At 36.3% G+C, this 19,132-nt stretch overlaps 1 pseudogene across 1 annotated transcript in view; it reads left to right on the plus strand.

Moving 5' to 3' along the window:
- Positions 1–19,132, plus strand: part of LOC143238134 (protocadherin Fat 4-like) — a 144,943-nt pseudogene that overhangs the window by 58,173 nt on the left and 67,638 nt on the right. The window contains exons 12-16 of the transcript XR_013020423.1: positions 6,285–6,458; positions 10,982–11,116; positions 11,745–11,915; positions 14,916–15,127; positions 15,627–15,756. The product of XR_013020423.1 is annotated as a protocadherin Fat 4-like (transcript). The remainder of the gene's footprint in view (positions 1–6,284; positions 6,459–10,981; positions 11,117–11,744; positions 11,916–14,915; positions 15,128–15,626; positions 15,757–19,132) is intronic.

Consider the following 19,132-nt stretch of genomic DNA (forward strand, 5'->3'; position numbering starts at 1 on the left):
CAATATTGGTTTATCTTTAGAAGAATACGACGAACAGTTGAAGAAAGACGAACCAATATTGGTCTATCTTTAGAAGAATAAGACGAACAGTAGAAGAAGGATGAACCAATATTGGTCCATCTTTAGAAGAATAAGACGAACAGTAGAAGAAAGACGAACCAATATTGGTTTATCTTTAGAAGAATAAGACGAACAGTACAAGAAGGACGAACCAATAGTGGTCAATCTTTAGAAGAATAAGACGAACAGTGGAAGAAGGATGAACCAATATTGGTTTATCTTTAGAAGAATAAGACGAACAGTAGAAGAAAGACGAACCAATATTGGTTTATCTTTAGAAGAATAAGATGAACAGTAGAAGAAGGACGAACCAATAGTGGTCTATCTTTAGAAGAATAAGACGAACAGTGGAAGAAGGATGAACCAATATTGGTTTATCTTTAGAAAAAGGTTGAACTGTAATTGGTAGGTTAAGAAAAAGGCTAAGGAAGATGATTCGTGTGTCCACTAACCAGTAAATAACGCTCACAAACGAAAAACAAAAAACAAACGAGGACCGGAAACTTGTTTTCTTAAAAGAAAAAAAAGGAGAATGCTCAACTGTGTTCATTGAAGTTCAAATAGCTTTAGAAGAATAATGGTGACCCAACATTTAGCTGCGCATGAAGATGTGAAATACAGCGTTTAATGGAATGAGGAAAGTTCGACAGGGCATGAGAATTATACAAATATACAATTTACTTGCCTTTGTTATAACGTGAGTAAACCAGTGAAACTAAAGGCGTGTAGGTAGTCACGAAACGTTCGACCTTTGGCCTATCCATGTATATGCGATGGTAATGTTCCAGTCTCTTCAGATGTAGAGGTAGACAAGGTTACAACCTATTGAAGACGTTCTTGGTATATGGGTCAAGATGGAACTAGTTTCCTGTAAACAGATTTGAAATGGATTTTGTGAAGCGTCAGGGAAACGTATTTCATAAATGAAAAGTAACGCATTTAAAACATCAATTGGTTTGTTTTGGATTTCTCCCAAAGCTACACGAGGGCTATCTGCACTACCCATCTCTAATTTAGCAGTGTAAGACTAGAGGGAAGGCAGCTAGTCATCAACACCCACCACCAACTCTTGGGCTACTCTTTTACCAATTCGTTTTAGTGGGATTGACCGTCACATTATAACGCCCCCACGGCTGAAAGGGAGAGCATGTGTGGTGAGACAGGGATTGGAACCCGCGACCCTCGGATTACGAGTCGAGTGCCTTAATCACCTGGCCATGCTGGGCCATTGAAACATGAATCGAGGAAACTTGTTCTGAAAGAGAAATAAAGAACAAGATATATTTTACGTTTATACTAACTGTGCAGCCTGATAGCTATAGATAAACAGATATGTGTCAATACATAACCACTTACTGTTCCCAGTGGATTAGCGGTAAGTATGAAGGCTCATAACGCTAGAAACGGGTTTTGATACCCGTGGTAGGCGTATCAACAATCAGCCAACAAACAAGGCTTTAATGAGACAGTGATATGTCTGCTGACTCACACCACTACAACCAGGTTTCGATACTCGTGGTGGGCAGAGCACAGATAGCCCATTGTGTAGCTTTGTGCTTAATTCTAAACAAACCAACAAACAAAACCTACTTACTAATTTATAAAGCGCCACCTGTTGGTTTTTATATTTATAAGTGTTGTTGTCACAGATTATAGCCCCCCCCCCAGTGGCTCAGCGGTATGTCTGCGGACTTAAAACGCTAAAATACCGGTTTCGATACCCGTGGTGCGCAGAGCACAGATAGCTCATTGTGTAGCTTTGTGCTTAATTCAAAAACAACAACACAGCTTATAAATTATTTTCAGGCATTACAAAGAGTTGAAGTCATTAGCAGCATACTACAAAAAGACAAAGATGCCAACCAACGTCTTATAAAAGTTACAGAAACATTATTATTTTTAAACAAAGCGATAGACGGAACTGTGTATGTGTTTTCTTATAGCAAAACCACATTGGGCTATCTGCTGAGTCCATTGAGGGGAAATTCAGTTCTGACTAAAATACAGAACTACCTAGACTTCCCATTAAAAACTTACACTACATGATCAAAAGTATGTGGACACCCCTTCTAATTAATAGGTTCGGTTATTTCGGCCGCACCTATTGCCAACAGGTACGTAAAATCAAGCATACAGCCATACAATCTCGATAGACTAACAATGGCAGTAGAATGGGTCGTACAGAAGAGCTCAGTGACTTTTCATGTAGCACTGTCATAGGATGCCACCTTTCCAACAAAACTAGAATATGTGAACATTTAGGAGAACCGACCATCAACTACTGAAAAGGAACAACTCCATTCGTTCACAATATGAAACAATGAATTATAATATATCATTTAACGATTTCTCTGTTATCGCTATAAGATCTTCAGAAAGTTTTTCGTAGCTAAAGACCGTCCCACACTGAACGACTTACAAAGGCCTTTAGATCTAAAATTATTCTAAATTTACATATTTAAAATAATTCAGCTGTTTTGTAATACACCTTTAATCTTTTGTTTCACCCTTTCTTTACCACTTTATTCAATAAGGAAGTAAACTACTGATTGTGGTATTATTGTTGATAAATATCTTCACATTTTCCTAAACATGGAATAAGTTATTTTGAAGCGTTCGAACCTTGTAAATAAAATGTTTTGTAAACTGTTTTCAGAACAGGTGTATGTTATTTATATTTAAGTACATTACTCTTGACTACAGTGTCAAAGCTCGTGACGTAAAATAGATTTTTCTTCTCATTAAAGACGAATATGGTACTCAACTTTTGGACATATTTAGGACATTAGTGACTTTCACTTGTTTAATACATCACTCTACCCATCTTTCTCTTCATGTTATTAGTGTATGATAATGTTATGTCATCACAATAACCCTACCAGACTATCTTTCCCTCATAGTGTGTGATAGTGTTTTGTCATCACGATAACCCAACCAATTTATCTCTCCCTATTAGTGTGATAGTGTTATGTCATCACAATAACCCCACCAGACTATCTATCCCTGATTAAAACTCAGTGAAGGGAATAGAGACAACAAGCTCTTCGCTGATCAAGTACAAAGTGTTTCTATAATTCCAGTAAACTTCTTGATAAAAACAATAAATTTTGTTGTTCTCTGTTAGCTGTAACTTGAATACAGAAGTGTGTGTATGACCAGTCTGCACATTTGAATACTTCACCACTCCCTAGAATAGGGGTGGACATCTCCATGGCCAGTGGATAGTACAACTGTGGCCAGATCGAGTTTAGGAATCAACTTTTTCCATCATTTATTTTTTATCGCAAATTTGGCTATCAGCAACTGCACTGCCTCACGTCATCACTAATGTGCGCGCTACATCACTGCTACAGGCTCCGCCCATTTTGTAACGTCAGTCTGGTTTAGATGCTTATTATCGAGAGTGCATTGTTTTGCATGCACTTGTAAAATATTTTTATTGTACAACTTTCAAATGTTTAAATATATTTTGTTTTTAATCCCATTTTATGGATAAGTGGATAATTCGAAAACGAAAGAATCCAGGTGTTGCTGAACACTCAGAAAATAAAGACAATTTAATTAATTCTGGTATTACGGCCGAAAACAGAATGGCGCGTGACTAGAAAAACGTGAAACGAGAATTTAATGAAAGTTGGGAGTTAAAGGTTGCAGTGATTGAAGTAAATAATAAACCAGTGTGTCTTTTGTGTAACAAAGTGTTTAGGAATAATAAAGTATCCAACCTTAAGCAACACTTTAACAATTTTCACAACGAATTTAATGTAAACTTTCCAGTTGAGAGCAAAAATCGCATGAATGAAATTAGCCGTCTGGAAGCACAACTTCATGAACAAAAGGGAGGCCTAAAAAGATTTTTGTCATCGATAGAACTAGTTACATCAGCTAGCTATAAAGTAGCTTGGATTCTAGCTAAAAAAAATAATTCTTTTTCTGATGCTGAACTAGTAAAGAAATATTGATTGTAGTCATTGAAACTGTTTTGGAGAATTATGATTAAAAAATAAAAGATAGAATGCTAGAGTTAGGAAAAGACAGAAAATCAGTTGCTTGAACAACTAAAAGACTTTCTTTAGCACTAGATGAGTCAACAGATGTTAGTGACACTGCACAGTTGAAATTTTGTGTTCGATATGTAACTTCAAATATTCAAGTGAGGGAAGAAATGCTTGGCCTTTGTGGATTATGAAATCGAACATGTGGAAAAACATCTGAAAATTTTCTTGAAATGTGAAAAAAATTCAATCTGGATTTTAAACAAAAACCGGTGTCTGTTACAACAGACGGTGTTTCCGCCATGACTGGGGTGAAATTAGGATTTGTTTCTCTTTTGAAGCAGCATTTAATTGAAAATAATGTGAAGTCCACACTACCATCTTTCCATTGCATTTTGAATCAGGAAAATTTATGTGCTCAGATGTCTAAAAGTGATGAATTGAAAAATTTGATGGACATTGTGGCAAAAATTGTGAGTTGTATTAGAAGTGGAAGCTCTCTCTTCCATCGACAATTTGTTGAGTCTTTGAAGAAAAGCAGTGATTGTACTTTTGATATTCGTACTGATTTTGCAAATGTAAGATGGTTAAGTAGAGGAAAAGTCTTGGAACGATTTACTTAATATTTTCCTCAAATAAAAGAGTATCTTGTTGAAAAAGGTAAGATTGAAAATTTCCCTAAAATTGAAACTTTGTCATGGCAGTGTGGTTTACACTATCTGTGCAACATGGTGGCAACTTGAATAATTTGAATACAAAGCTTCAGAGAAGAGGTAAAATAATAAGTGAGCAATGACACTCTATTCATGAATTTCAGTTAAAGCTGAACCTCCTTGCAGAACAATTACAAAAGAATGATTTGACACATTTTGCAAAGTTGAATAGTTTTCAACAAAATAATAAGGACAGTGATTTCTCTATGTAAACTGTATTAAAAATCTATCTCAAAAATTTGAATAATGTTTCTCCGAATTTAAAAATTTAAAATTGATATTTGAATTTTTGCATGATACATTTCAATTTAACTTAGGAAATTTCAGTAAGAAAATTACATCATTTTTGTCTTTGGATAAGTGTAGATTTGAAGACAAGATGCTTAAGGTGCAAAGTGTAGAACACATAAAAGGTAAACAAAAATGTTCTGCCAGAGAATCTTCAAAATTTAAAGAGAGTAATTTCAAAATTATTTTCCATGTTTGGATCCACATGGGTGTGTGAATCAACATTTTCTCAAGTCTAGATACAGATCTCGGCTTACTAACATAAATTTAGAGACAGAATTAAATTGCTCAATGAGCATAGATATTAAGCCAAATTTCTCAAAACTTGTTGATGAAAACCCCCATTAATTTTCACATTGAAGTTTAGTTGAAATGCAATTATTTTGAATAAACCAACATATTTCTTTCTTTTTTTTTAATAGTGTGACCAATGTTGTTTTCATTAGCCACAGTTGTGGCCACTATGAAAAATAAGTTGCCCTAGAATGTGCCCTTCCATACTTAAATCTGTATTATCCATACCTGCATTCCTCTACTTAGTTGATAAACACTCACTAGTAGATAAATGACTCACCCAGTGTCATGTTTACAGATAAGCAGCTCTCCCAGTGTCATGTTTATAGACAAACAACTCTCCTAGTATTGTGTTTATAAACAAACGACCCTCTCAATGCCAGTTTTATAGATAAACAACTTACCCAATGCCAGGTTTATAGGTAAACAGTTCATCCAGTGTAAGGTTTATTCACAGATACTCATAAAAAGACGAAAATATATTCAATATTTCATTACTTATCATCATCTTCACACTGGTAACCAACCCCTTTTTTGATGGGGGTATTGCATGGTATTCTTTTACAGTTGAAAGTACATGTAAACACAGCACAACTTTATGTCAAGATATACTTGTCACTGTAACAGTTGTCTAAGAAGAGGGAACATGCATGCTCCCATGAAAGTAAAAGGAGTTGATATGGAAAGTAACACCTTAACTTAAGGAAATCATCGATAATGAATCAGTATTTCACTTTATTGGATGACACATGATCACATTACACCAGGACATCCTGGTGTTTGAAATATTGTGTTACATATGTTCTGTGGCACAAAGAAAGGAAGAAATGGGATAGTGTTTATAGTGATAAATGTTGCTTGCTACAAGTGATTTGAACATACTTTATTTACCCTGTGTTTATTTATTGAACTAACACTAATTACTATATGACAGGCCACCCAGGTTGACAATCCTGTGCGGTATGCTATTGCCAAGGTGGACATCAGTATTTTGGACGTGAACGACAACAGTCCAATCTTTGAATATGAAACATATAATCTGACAGTGGTAGAAAATCTTCCTTCGGACTTTACTGTTGTCCAGGTTCATGCTCAAGACAAGGATCAGGTATATATAATTCTTCCTTCAGACTTTCCTGTTCTCTAGGATCATGAATAACCCTTTCTCCAGACTTTATCATTGTCCAGGATCACACAGAAGACAAGGATCAAGTATGTATAACTCTTTGTTCAGACTTTCCAGTTGTCTAGGATCATGAATAACCCTTCCTCTAAACTTTATCATTGTCCAGGATTACACAGAAGACAAGGATCAAGTATGTATATCTCTTTGTTCAGACTTTCCAGTTGTCTAGGATCATGAATAACCCTTCCTCTAGACTTTATCATTGTCCAGGATCACACAGAAGACAAGGATCAAGTATGTATAACTCTTTGTTCAGACTTTCCTGTTGTCTAGGATCATGAATAACCCTTCCTCTAGACTTTATCATTGTCCAGGATCACACAGAAGACAAGGATCAGGTATGTATAACCCTTCCTTCAGACTTTACTGTTATCAAGGATCACACAGAACACAAGGATCAGGTGTGTATAGCCCTTCCTTCAGACTTTAGTGTTGTCCAGGATCACACAGAAGATAAGGATCAGGTATGTATAACTCTTCTTTCATTTTACTGTTGTCCAGGTTCACATAGAAGACAAGAATCAGGTATGTTATAAAAACTGCCATAAGTGCACAAGAGTACATGAAACAGACCAGATCAGATATGTATAACCCTTCCTTGACACTATTAATGTTTTCTGTAGATGCTCCTCTGTCTTTTACTGGTTTTGATATGTTGTTTATAAATTTCAATAATGTTTTCTGTGGATGTTCCTATCTCTTTTACTGGTTTGATATATTGTTTATAAATGTTAATAATGTTTTCTATGGATACTTCTGTGTCTGTTACTGCTTTCATGTACTGTTTATAAATTTTAATAATGTTTAATGTATATGTTACTGGTTTGATATATTGTTTATAAATGTTAATAATGTTTTCCATGGATATTTCTATGTCTCTTACTACTCTCATATACTATTTATAAATTTTAATAATGTTTTCTGTGGATGTTCCTGTGTTTCTGTCTGTTAGTCTTTTCAGATTGTTTGCTCCTTGCCATCCTTTGTTTGAAATTTTGGCTATATGTTTTCCCAAAGTTAATTTTGAATTATACATTTGGCCTAAAATTTTGCTGAAGAACTGGTATAAAAAAAACCTGCTTACCTATAAATTTGGAAGGTTTATGCATAACATAAGTGATTTTGTAAATAATGCTAATTTTGTTTTCCATATATTATTGTTGATTCTGTATTTCTGACAGCACTCTACAATTTGACTTACTTATTAATCATTGTCACAATTTTCGTTTAACAGAATGCTGCTCAAACCCATCAACCAATAAGGGATAAAAATCAGTGCCAAGATTAACGAATCATTTTCTTCAAATATTTATGACATTTATCAATGTTTAAATTTACAGAATCCCACTAATATACTCTTCAAAAAAAGAAACGCAAAAGGGATATTTTTGTTATTTTAAAGAGAAATATATGCAATAACGTTACAAGCTCAGAGTATGTGATGTTACACGTGTTAAGGCACTGATTGTCAGACCAAAATGACAATAAAAGTTGTGCACTTTGAAAACGGAGGAAACATCGGATTTTTCGCCAAAACGCATTCGTGTCCAATAAATTTGTTTGAGAGATCTGCATGTTCTGCAAGTGCAACATGTGTAAAATCCCTATAAAAGTGACAGGTTCTCGGTTTTCATAGCTCAGTGTTAAGCCACCGACACGCAATACAGTTACGCCAAGACTGACTGAAGCACAATGCAACAATGCCATTGGTCGCTTGGAAGCAGGCGAATCTCGATCAGATGTTGCCAGAGCTGTGAATGTCCACCCAAGCACCATCACAAGGCTATGGAATCGTCACCAACAACATGGATCAACTTGTGACCGTCCACGATCTGGCAGACCTCGTGTGACCACGCCCGCACAAGATCGCTACATCCGGTTATGTCACCTTCGGGACAGAAACACCACTGCGACGTCTACTGCCTCAATCATACCAGGGCTGCGTAGGATTTCCGATCAGACCGTACGCAACCGTCAACGAGATTCTTAGGCTCCATGTGCAACCCATCGTGGTGAACGTCAACGACGTTTTTCAACATGATAACGCCCGTCCTCACACAGCCCGACTCACCACTGTCTTCTTGAGACACCACAACATCAACGTTCTTCCCTGGCCCTCCAGATCACTAGATTTAAACCCCATCGAACATCTTTGGGACAAGTTGGACCGACGTCTGCGACAGCGACAACCTCAACCGCAGACTCTACCTCAGCTTGCAGCAGCTTTGCAGGCTGAGTGGACAGCCATTCCACAGGATGTGATTCGTCATCTCATCGCTTCCATGGGCAGGAGATGCCAAGCAGTTATTGATGCTTACGGGGGGCATACTCGTTATTGACGTTGAGTGACGTTAAACTTCAACTAGTGAGCGTGGACTTCGCCTTTGCAGAATTTGGGTGTTCAGCAGTGAATGTGCAAAGTTTCACACATGTCATACAGAACTACCCGGAATAAACTTGTTAACAATGTGTCTCAAATTTTGGCTTTTGCGTTTCTTTTTTTGAAGAGTATATGTTTGTTTGGTTGTTTTTGAATTTCGCGCAAAGCTACACGAGGGCTATCTGCGCTAGCCGTCCCTAATTTAGCAGTGTAACATTAGAGGGAAGACAGCTAGTCATCACCACCTACTGCCAATGCTTTTACCAACTTTTACTTTTACCAACGAATAATGGGATTGATCATCACAGTATAAAGCCCCCACGGCCGAAAGGGCGAGTACGATTGGTGTGATATGGATTCAAACTCACGATCCTCAGATTACAAACCCTAATCACCTGGCCAGGTCGGGCCTCCTACTAATATGATAATCTGCATGGTGAAACTGATAAAAACTGTGAAACAAATGTTAAGTATTTGAATTATCGAAAGGTAATAATAAAATATCCAACATATACAATTATACAACTTACAGATTTTGAGAATGTTTCTGATTAAATTTTGCTAAATTAATTGAAGAATATGAACAAAAATTTCAGTTCTTTATTGTTATTCGCCCCCTGAGAAGAAGATAACAAAAATAAAAAAAGATTAAAAAACAATGTGAAAAATCAACTACTTGTTTCCTTTCCGAAAAACATTTCTGGTTGTAACGTTTTAGGTTTAAAACAGACACTTTTAAATGGACAAAATATGTGTATTTTTAAACCACTTTTACACTCTAGGAGTGAGAGATAAAACATTGTAAATATTACATCTCTAACATTATAATCACCTGTGTCTGGGGACAAATTTACTTGAATTTTTTTTCAAACTACTATTGTTATAAAACCTTAGAACTTACGTAAAACTTTTGTTTTGCAGGTTAGGTAAAAGTTACAGAAAAGCTAAACCTACTTGTGAACTGCTAAACCACACAGAAAGCAGCTAGTCTACAGCGCCCAACACCAGTTTTTGGGTTACACTTATTTCACAGTGTGATTGCACTGACACTTATAATGATACCAAAGTACCAATTGCGTTTTCGTGACAACGAAACACGAACCTCAGAGTCCGGTACGGTAACCAATAGGTCACTCTTAGCACTCACACCTATGATTCATCAGTTTTTAATAAGTAAATTCACTTTCCATTGGAAAATTGCCCACAGTCTTTAAATATCAGAGACCGAACTATCTTAACATTTTACGTCTTTCTGCGATGATGCTTAGTGTTACATTGTCCTTCAATAATCAGTTCTCTACCTGTTAATTAACGAGGTTGTTTATAATCGGACTTGACACGAGGGCGCTCGAACCACAGTCAGAAGGTAGGGGTTTCGAGTCCCGTCAACAAACATACTCGCCTCTCTGGCCGTGGAAACTTTATAATGTGGCGTTGGTAAAAGAGTAGCCCAGGAGTTGGCGGTGTATAGTATTGATTAGCTGTCTTTCCTATGGTCTACAACTGCTAAATTAGGGACGGCTAGCGAAGACAACCTTCGTATACCTCTGCACAAATTCAAAGGAAACGAAATGCTTCCAATGGATTCATCCAGAAGGTTATTTATAGTTTACATCAATAGTCAGTCCACATGCGCTGAAACTATTTTCAACCGACAAGTAGTAACTACGGTATGCTTGCTGCTATTTAATTCCAGTGAGACAACGTTAAATTTTGTTAATATTCAAATCCAGGGGGACAACGCTAAATTTTGTTATCATTTAATTCCAGTGAAACAAAGTTAAATTTTGTTCATATTTAATTTTAGTGAAGTAACTTTAAAGTTTTTATCATTTAATTCCAGGGAGACAACGTTAAATTTTGTTATTATTTAATTCCAGGGAGACAACGTTAAATTTTGTTATTATTTAATTCCAGGGAGACAACGTTAACTTTTGTTAATATTTAATTCCAGGGAGACAACGTTATATTTTGTTATTATTTAATTCCAGGAAGACAACGCTAACTTTTGTTAATATTTAATTCCAGGGAGACAACGTTAAAGTTTGTTGTTATTTAATTTCAGGGAGACAACGCTAAATTTTCATACAAATTGATCGATCCTTCCGAAGCATTTAAAATTGACACAAATGCTGGGTGGATTAGAGTCCGGGATCCATCCAAACTCGACCGCGAATCTAGAAACTTACTAGTCTTAAAGGTAAGTCGAATATCTGTATTATCGTTACTGTCAATCAATTAAAAACAGATAGTGGAATGTAGATGAATCTGCTTCCTGGGTGATGTATTTCTTTCACGAATACTGAAAAGTGACTTTATGTGTTCACATATCCTATTTGCATTAAAAATGAAATAGAAACCGTAAAACCAGAGTAATTTCGAAAGGTGGACCTTTCTTCTTCAGGGGCAAACTATTGCATTAAAGTCTTTTTGTGACTGGACGATAAGTCTGAAGTCTTATAGTGTTAATAATAGGGTTTTGATACCCGATTGGTTGCTCATTGAGTAGCTTCGTACTTAACAAATATTTAAACTTATTCAAATAAATATAACTGTACATAACTTAAAGTATATTTGTTAAGTTACTAAATCGTGACTAGATATGTTTGAAACGTTTAAATTGAATAATGTAAAATTGGCAAATACCCTGCAGAGGGCAGAGCACAGGCTACTTGTTGTGTAGTTTTGTGCTTACAAATAAAACATCTAGTAAAAACAATTAGCCTAAATAATCAAATCAAATGTGCTTAGTTCATAATTTCATTCTGTACACTTTCGTTAACTCCTAAGGCAATTCTGAAATATTTAACCTTATTATACTAATTTAGGTCATCGCTGAGGAAAAGACACCAAGTGTAAATTCTGAAGGCGTGGAAAGCTCAGCAATGGTGCAAATTCACCTACTGGACGCCAATGACAATAACCCAAAGTTCGTGCCTAGCGCCATCTATAAGTTTAAGATTACCGAAACGGAATCCCCTGGAAACATTATTGGTTCTGTAAGATTAGCCTTACTTTATTTTAGTAACTAATTGCATATTAAATTAATATGACGACTAATATTGTTTGAAATATCACTCGTTTAAACTATAAACATCAAAAAACTAGTCATATGAAAAATAATGTTACCATACAATTATATTTACTAAGTATTTAAAATGGTACGTCGCTTTCTACGTTACCTTCAAAATATGAAAAAAAGTATTTCTAAAATAAAACTTTAGTCCGTTGAAGCTGTATATTAATAACAGTAGGGTATGTTTCTGTTGTTTACTTTATTGTTTTTCCAGGAATGGTAAGTTTATGACCATATGGTATATTCGTTATATTGGTTTACTACATGTTGATACACAAATTTCTTAAAACTTTCCCCTCTTCTCCTTTCTTCTTAATATCAGTGTGACTGTTTCCAACATATCATTTAATTTGTATTACTGATTCGTGGAGATGTAGGACACATCCACGAACCCTTGAAAGTTTCATGATGTTTTACTATTTATTAAACAGACAAGAAACGGTACCAAAGGATGAAGACAAGAATGATATAATTATAAAATATGGGGTTTAAGAATTTTCCTTCAGCATATTCAATAGCCCCTGAAAATATCATGAACTTTGAAAATTCTCGCCACATTTAGCCACAAACATATTAAGAGTATATACTGTGTCAAAATGAATTTAGCAATATTACCATAACGACGTGTTACTTCTCTCAGCATCAAGTGTTCATTCTCTTAAAATACAACTGGTGTTGTAGATCCTGTTCATTTAGTTATTATCACACAACTATTCATGATCGTTAATAACGTGAAACACGGTAATCATAATACAGTTGTCTATCATTGTTAATAATGTGAAACACAGTAATAATAATACAGTTGTTCATCATTGTTAATAACGTGAAACACGGTAATTATAATACAGTTGTTCATCATTGTTAATAACGTGAAACACAGTAATCATAATACAGTTGTTCGTCATTGTTGATAACGTGAAACACGGTAATTATAATACAGTTGTTCGTCATTGTTGATAACGTAAAACACGGTAATTATAATACAGTTGTTCGTCATTGTTTATAACGTGAAACACGGTAATTATAATACAGTTGTTCGTCATTGTTGATAACGTGAAACACGGTAATTATAATACAGTTGTTCGTCATTGTTTATAACGTGAAACACGGTAATTATAATACAGTTGTTCATTATTGTTAATAACGTGAAACACGGTAATTATAATGCAGTTGTTCATCATTGTTAATGACGTGAAACACAGTAATCATAATACAGTTGTTCGTCATTGTTAATAACGTGAAACACAGTAATCATAATACAGTTGTTCGTCATTATTAATAACGTGAAACACAGTAATCATAATACAGTTGTTCGTCATTGTTAATAACGTGAAACACAGTAATCATAATACAGTTGTTCGTCATTGTTAATAACGTGAAACACGGTAATTATAATACAGTTGTTCGTCATTGTTAATAACGTGAAACACAGTAATCATAATACAGTTGTTCGTCATTGTTAATAACGTGAAACACAGTAATCATAATACAGTTGTTCGTCATTGTTAATAACGTGAAACACGGTAATCATAATACAGTTGTTCGTCATTGTTAATAACGTGAAACACAGTAATCATAATACAGTTGTTCGTCATTGTTAATAACGTGAAACACAGTAATCATAATACAGTTGTTCGTCATTGTTAATAACGTGAAACACAGTAATCATAATACAGTTGTTCGTCATTGTTAATAACGTGAAACACAGTAATCATAATACAGTTGTTCGTCATTGTTAATAACGTGAAACACAGTAATCATAATACAGTTGTTCGTCATTGTTAATAACGTGAAACACGGTAATCATAATACAGTTGTTCGTCATTGTTAATAACGTGAAACACAGTAATCATAATACAGTTGTTCGTCATTGTTAATAACGTGAAACACGGTAATTATAATACAGTTGTTCGTCATTGTTAATAACGTGAAACACGGTAATCATAATACAGTTGTTCGTCATTGTTAATAACGTGAAACACAGTAATGATAATACAGTTGTTCATCATTGTTAATAACGTGAAACACGGTAATTATAATACAGTTGTTCGTCATTGTTAATAACGTGAAACACAGTAATCATAATACAGTTGTTCGTCATTGTTAATAACGTGAAACACGGTAATTATAATACAGTTGTTCGTCATTGTTAATAACGTGAAACACGGTAATCATAATACAGTTGTTCGTCATTGTTAATAACGTGAAACACAGTAATCATAATACAGTTGTTCGTCATTGTTAATAACGTGAAACACAGTAATCATAATACAGTTGTTCGTCATTGTTAATAACGTGAAACACAGTAATCATAATACAGTTGTTCGTCATTGTTAATAACGTGAAACACAGTAATCATAATACAGTTGTTCGTCATTGTTAATAACGTGAAACACAGTAATCATAATACAGTTGTTCGTCATTGTTAATAACGTGAAACACGGTAATCATAATACAGTTGTTCGTCATTGTTAATAACGTGAAACACGGTAATTATGATACAGTTGTTCGTCATTGTTAATAACGTGAAACACGGTAATCATAATACAGTTGTTCGTCATTGTTAATAACGTGAAACACAGTAATCATAATACAGTTGTTCGTCATTGTTAATACCGTGAAACACAGTAATCATAATACAGTTGTTCGTCATTGTTAATAACGTGAAACACGGTAATTATGATACAGTTGTTCATTATTGTTAATCATGTGAAACACAGTTATCATTATACATCTTTTGTTAACAGTAAAGTTGTCAGCGTCTAGTCACCCACACTACGTTTTTTTTATCAGTAACGTTTTCAGTGTTTAGTCACACTGATGTTGTCACCCACAGTACTTGATTATGGTAACAGTAATGTTGTCAGTGTATAGTCACACCAATGTTGTCACCCACACTACATGGTTTTGTCACTATTTGTAGGTGGCCGCTGTAGACCCTGACCTTGGACTAAATGGAATTGTACACTACGCCAAACAAGACGACAGCCTCAGCCAAACTGTTCCTTTTGATGTCTTCCCAATGAACGGATCCATCTATATAACACAATCCTTCTCTTCGATTCTCCTCAAACCACCTGTTTACACGTTTTTCGTCACAGCCACCGATTCTGCTAAGTCAAGCTATGAAAGAAGGTATGTCATACCTAAAACAGTTGAAAGGTAAATATAACAAGGTATATTAACATACAGTGTTTGTTCAATTTCGCACTAAAAGCTACTGTATGGTGACACTCCCTCTTGTTTCTTATTTTAAAACGGCAGGCTACAAGGGAGACAGAATGTCAACACCACTCACTTGGGTTATTCATTCTTCTTTAACAACGAGTAGTGTGATTGACTATCGCGTTTTAATGTCCATCTGGTTTAATAATATGGACGGTTACGGTTTTCGACCTGGTGACCTGCAGACTGTCAGATGAATGGAGAGCCAGACAAGGCCAGGTCATAGTTTATTGACTGAGAACCACATCTTTTGTACTTTTGTATAAAAGTTAATAACTATATTTTTATCCACTTAACAAAAAATACCTGACAGCAAGTTATAACTACAGTTCAGTTAGTGAGATTTGTATTTATAATCATGTAAAGTTCTGATGGTATTATTAACTATAATACTCCTGTTTATTAATAGGTCATCTGTTGCTGTAGTACACATTAATGTCACCGACACTAACAACATTACACCAGAGTTTGAAGGCGCTCCCTATGAAGCAGCAGTCGGAGAGTCTCTCCCAGCTGGAACGTTTGTCATCCGTGTTATGGTAGGCAACGAATGACAAGAAATAGTGTTTTAAGACCTTTTGAATTATATTATAACTTAAGGTTTTATCTTGTATGTAACTTGTAAATTATCTCGTAAAAAGTGAACACATAGACCCATCCAAGAAGGCTTCACCAAGTTTCCCTGTTATTTTTGCCTCTGGGACAGCAGGGACACCGCAGCACATTGAAACGGGAAGCATTGGCTACAACGGACCAAGTTCTTTGTGGGGAGGCACAATGTCAAGTGTGAGCCACTAGTGAACCTCCAGCTGCTGTTCCCACCATTGCACATAAAATTGGGTCTTATGAAACAATTTGTCACAGCTCTTGATAAGAAGTCTGCAGCCTTCAAGTACCTTCGAGACTTCTTTCCTAAGCTGTCGGATGCAAAGATCAAAGCTGGTGTCTTCGTTTTTACCACAAATAAAGAAAATTCTGGAGTGCACAGAATTCCCCAAGAAGCTCAGTAGGAAGGAAAAAAAGCTTGGGGTAGCTTTGTTCCAATGGTTCGGGATTTCTTGGGCAACCACAAGGCTGAAAATTATGTGAAACTGGTTGAGGCTCTGGTAAAGAATTACGGTAAAATGGGCTGCAGGATGTCCCTGAAAGTCCATATCCTTGACACTCATCTTGATAAATTCAAGGAGAACATGGGAACATACTCAGAGGAGCAACGCAAGAGCTTCCACCAAGAAATACTCGACTTTGAACACCTCTACCACGAAGAGTATAACGAAAACGTGATGGGAGACTATATTTGGGGCTGATACGTGAAAGTGATTTACATTACGATCGCAAATCTTGGAAAACTACTCACTTCTAAACATTTTTGTATAACTTTATCATAAATACATGCAAATCTTGATTCATATGTTGTTTTATTCAGACCTTATTTAAATGAAAATGTGCAAGTTTGCCCTTTTTACACAGAAAATAGGTTAATTTCTAAATTTCATTATCCAGGTCACAAAAGCAAAATTTGAAGGGAATAATGCCCATTTTCTCTACTTTTACAACATAAGCAATTAAGAAATAACATATACTATCCAGGAACAAAATTTGTATTACATAGTGTTATTCATAAACAAACAATAATAAACATGTAGTCTTAAACAACATACTAAAACATTACTGACGTATGAACAATACTGAGCCATTATTCGTTAATACACAGTTACAGACACGTACTTGTAAACAACATAATAAAACATTACTGCACCCAGGTGTGGATTCCTGTAGGTGGGGAGGGGACCTCCAAGGGAAGGTTCTGTTCTTTCAGTTTGCCACCTCTGGGATCTAAACATCCACCCACGTGTTTGCTATGAGTGGTGATGCGTGAAGGGGAGAAGAGGATGCTGATGGATGAGGGGTCCAACCCAAACACGTCACTTTGGCCTTGAATTCCTGTAAATGGGCAGCCCCCTGGGGTCAATCGGCTGGTCCACTTGGGCTAGGGTCAACCAATTACCAGTGTTGGATGTTCTCAACAGGTGTTGTGGACATTGTATCTGATGCTGGTGTTTGGGCATAGTGCTCACGAAACCCTAGCATTGCTGCAATACCCTTGTTTGGCATTGTAGTGCGTCCCCTCGTAGGGTTCCATGGTGGTTGGGGTCAGTGGACACCAAAATATTTCTTTTTTATTATGGATCCTCCAAATAAAAAACTTAAGTAAAATAGTGCAAAACAGTCCATAGATAAACTATAACGTCTTGAAGATTCTGAACAGCAATCTTTAATTTCTGTAACACCTGTTGTACCTCATTTTCTTATATTACATTCTCTTTCAGACAAACCCTTAGGGCAGATGACTCCCTTTTTAATTCTCAAGGGACTAGAGGGACTTGCTGGCTCTCCAAAGTTAGTAAAGAAACTTTGATCTGGTGACATATTGGGAGAAACATCCACATCTCAACTCAGTGAACTCCTCTTGCATTCAAAGGCAATTGGGGATATACCTATTGAGGCTACACCTCATGCTACTTTGAATTCATCACGAGGCGCTATTGTTGAGAGGGATTTGAGGAACATGCTTAAGTCGGAGATTCTCGATGGTTTCTCCACCCGAGGAGTTTCTGCAGTGAGGCGTATCTCCATCTTTGCCTTGATGGTAGCAGGTTATCCTCATTGCAGGATACAGCTATACATTCCAAACACTCTCAGATGCTTCCAGTGTCAGTGGTTCGGTCACTTAAAGACGTCATGTCGTGGTTCTTTGACGTGTGATCGTTGCAGTGGCAAGGACCATGATGCCAATGAGTGTGAAACGGACCCTCATTGCATTAATTGCAATGGCTCTCACCCGTTCTACTTTCGTTCTTGCTCTAAATGGTTGGAAGAAAAAGAGGTGCAGTGTTTGAAAATGATTCAAAACATTACTTACCCTGAAGCTCGAAAATTGCAGTCCACCACCTCATCTCGGACATATGCTACTGCACTTCATTCCACTACTTTTGTGGGAGTGCAGATGGATCTCTTTGTGCCTCCAAAAGAATCGTTCTCAAACCAAATGAAAATTCTTTTGACCTCCATGGTTAAAAAAATTGATGAATCAACTTCAACACCCATCTCTGTCCCTAACGTCCATTCCAGCAAATTCCAAGATCCATTTTTTTTAGTTTCGGGTACATCTTCTTTCACCCCAAGATGCAAAATGATCATTCGTTCACGTTCTCAATCGCTGGAATACCTCTTCCAACAGCAAAGACCTGCTCAATCGACCCAGGACAGGGTCCATGGAGGTCGATAGACCTTCCTCGAATAAAGACAGTAAAGAAAAAAGACGTGGTCGTAAACAGAAGGGCTCTCCACCCCATTCGCCTACACATAAATAAAAATGGCCACCTTGATACAATGGAACTGTCGAGGTTTACATTCTATATTCTGGATGACATCAAAGCACTGATTGCTTTTTACCATCCTGTATGTCTTTCCTTACAGGAAACATTTCTGAAACCTGCTGATACAGTCAGCTTTTGGCGGTTTTCTTTGTACGGAAATGACAGGTTGTGTGATGGTCGAGTACATGGAGGGGTGGCACTGTTGGTTGATCAGCTTGTGCCCACCCTGTCTTTGCCACTCGACACACCCTTGGAGGCCCTAGCCATCCTTGTTTCCTTGGGTTGTATCATCATTATTTGTTATCTCTACCTGTGTTATAGAAAGACCTTGATGCCCTCATTGAACAGTTACCATCTCTATTTTTAATCCTGGGAGATTTTAATGAACATAATCCCCTCTGGGGAAGTGCTGATATTAGTGGGAGGGGTCACTCCATAGAGCATATGCTTTGTAATCGCAACCTTTCTCTTTCCAGGAGTGGCTCTTATACTTCTTTTCATGCACCTAGTCAGTTTTTTACTGCTATTGATCTCT

Source organism: Tachypleus tridentatus, chromosome 13, assembly GCF_004210375.1.
Source record: "Tachypleus tridentatus isolate NWPU-2018 chromosome 13, ASM421037v1, whole genome shotgun sequence".
Lineage (NCBI taxonomy): Eukaryota > Metazoa > Arthropoda > Merostomata > Xiphosura > Limulidae > Tachypleus > Tachypleus tridentatus.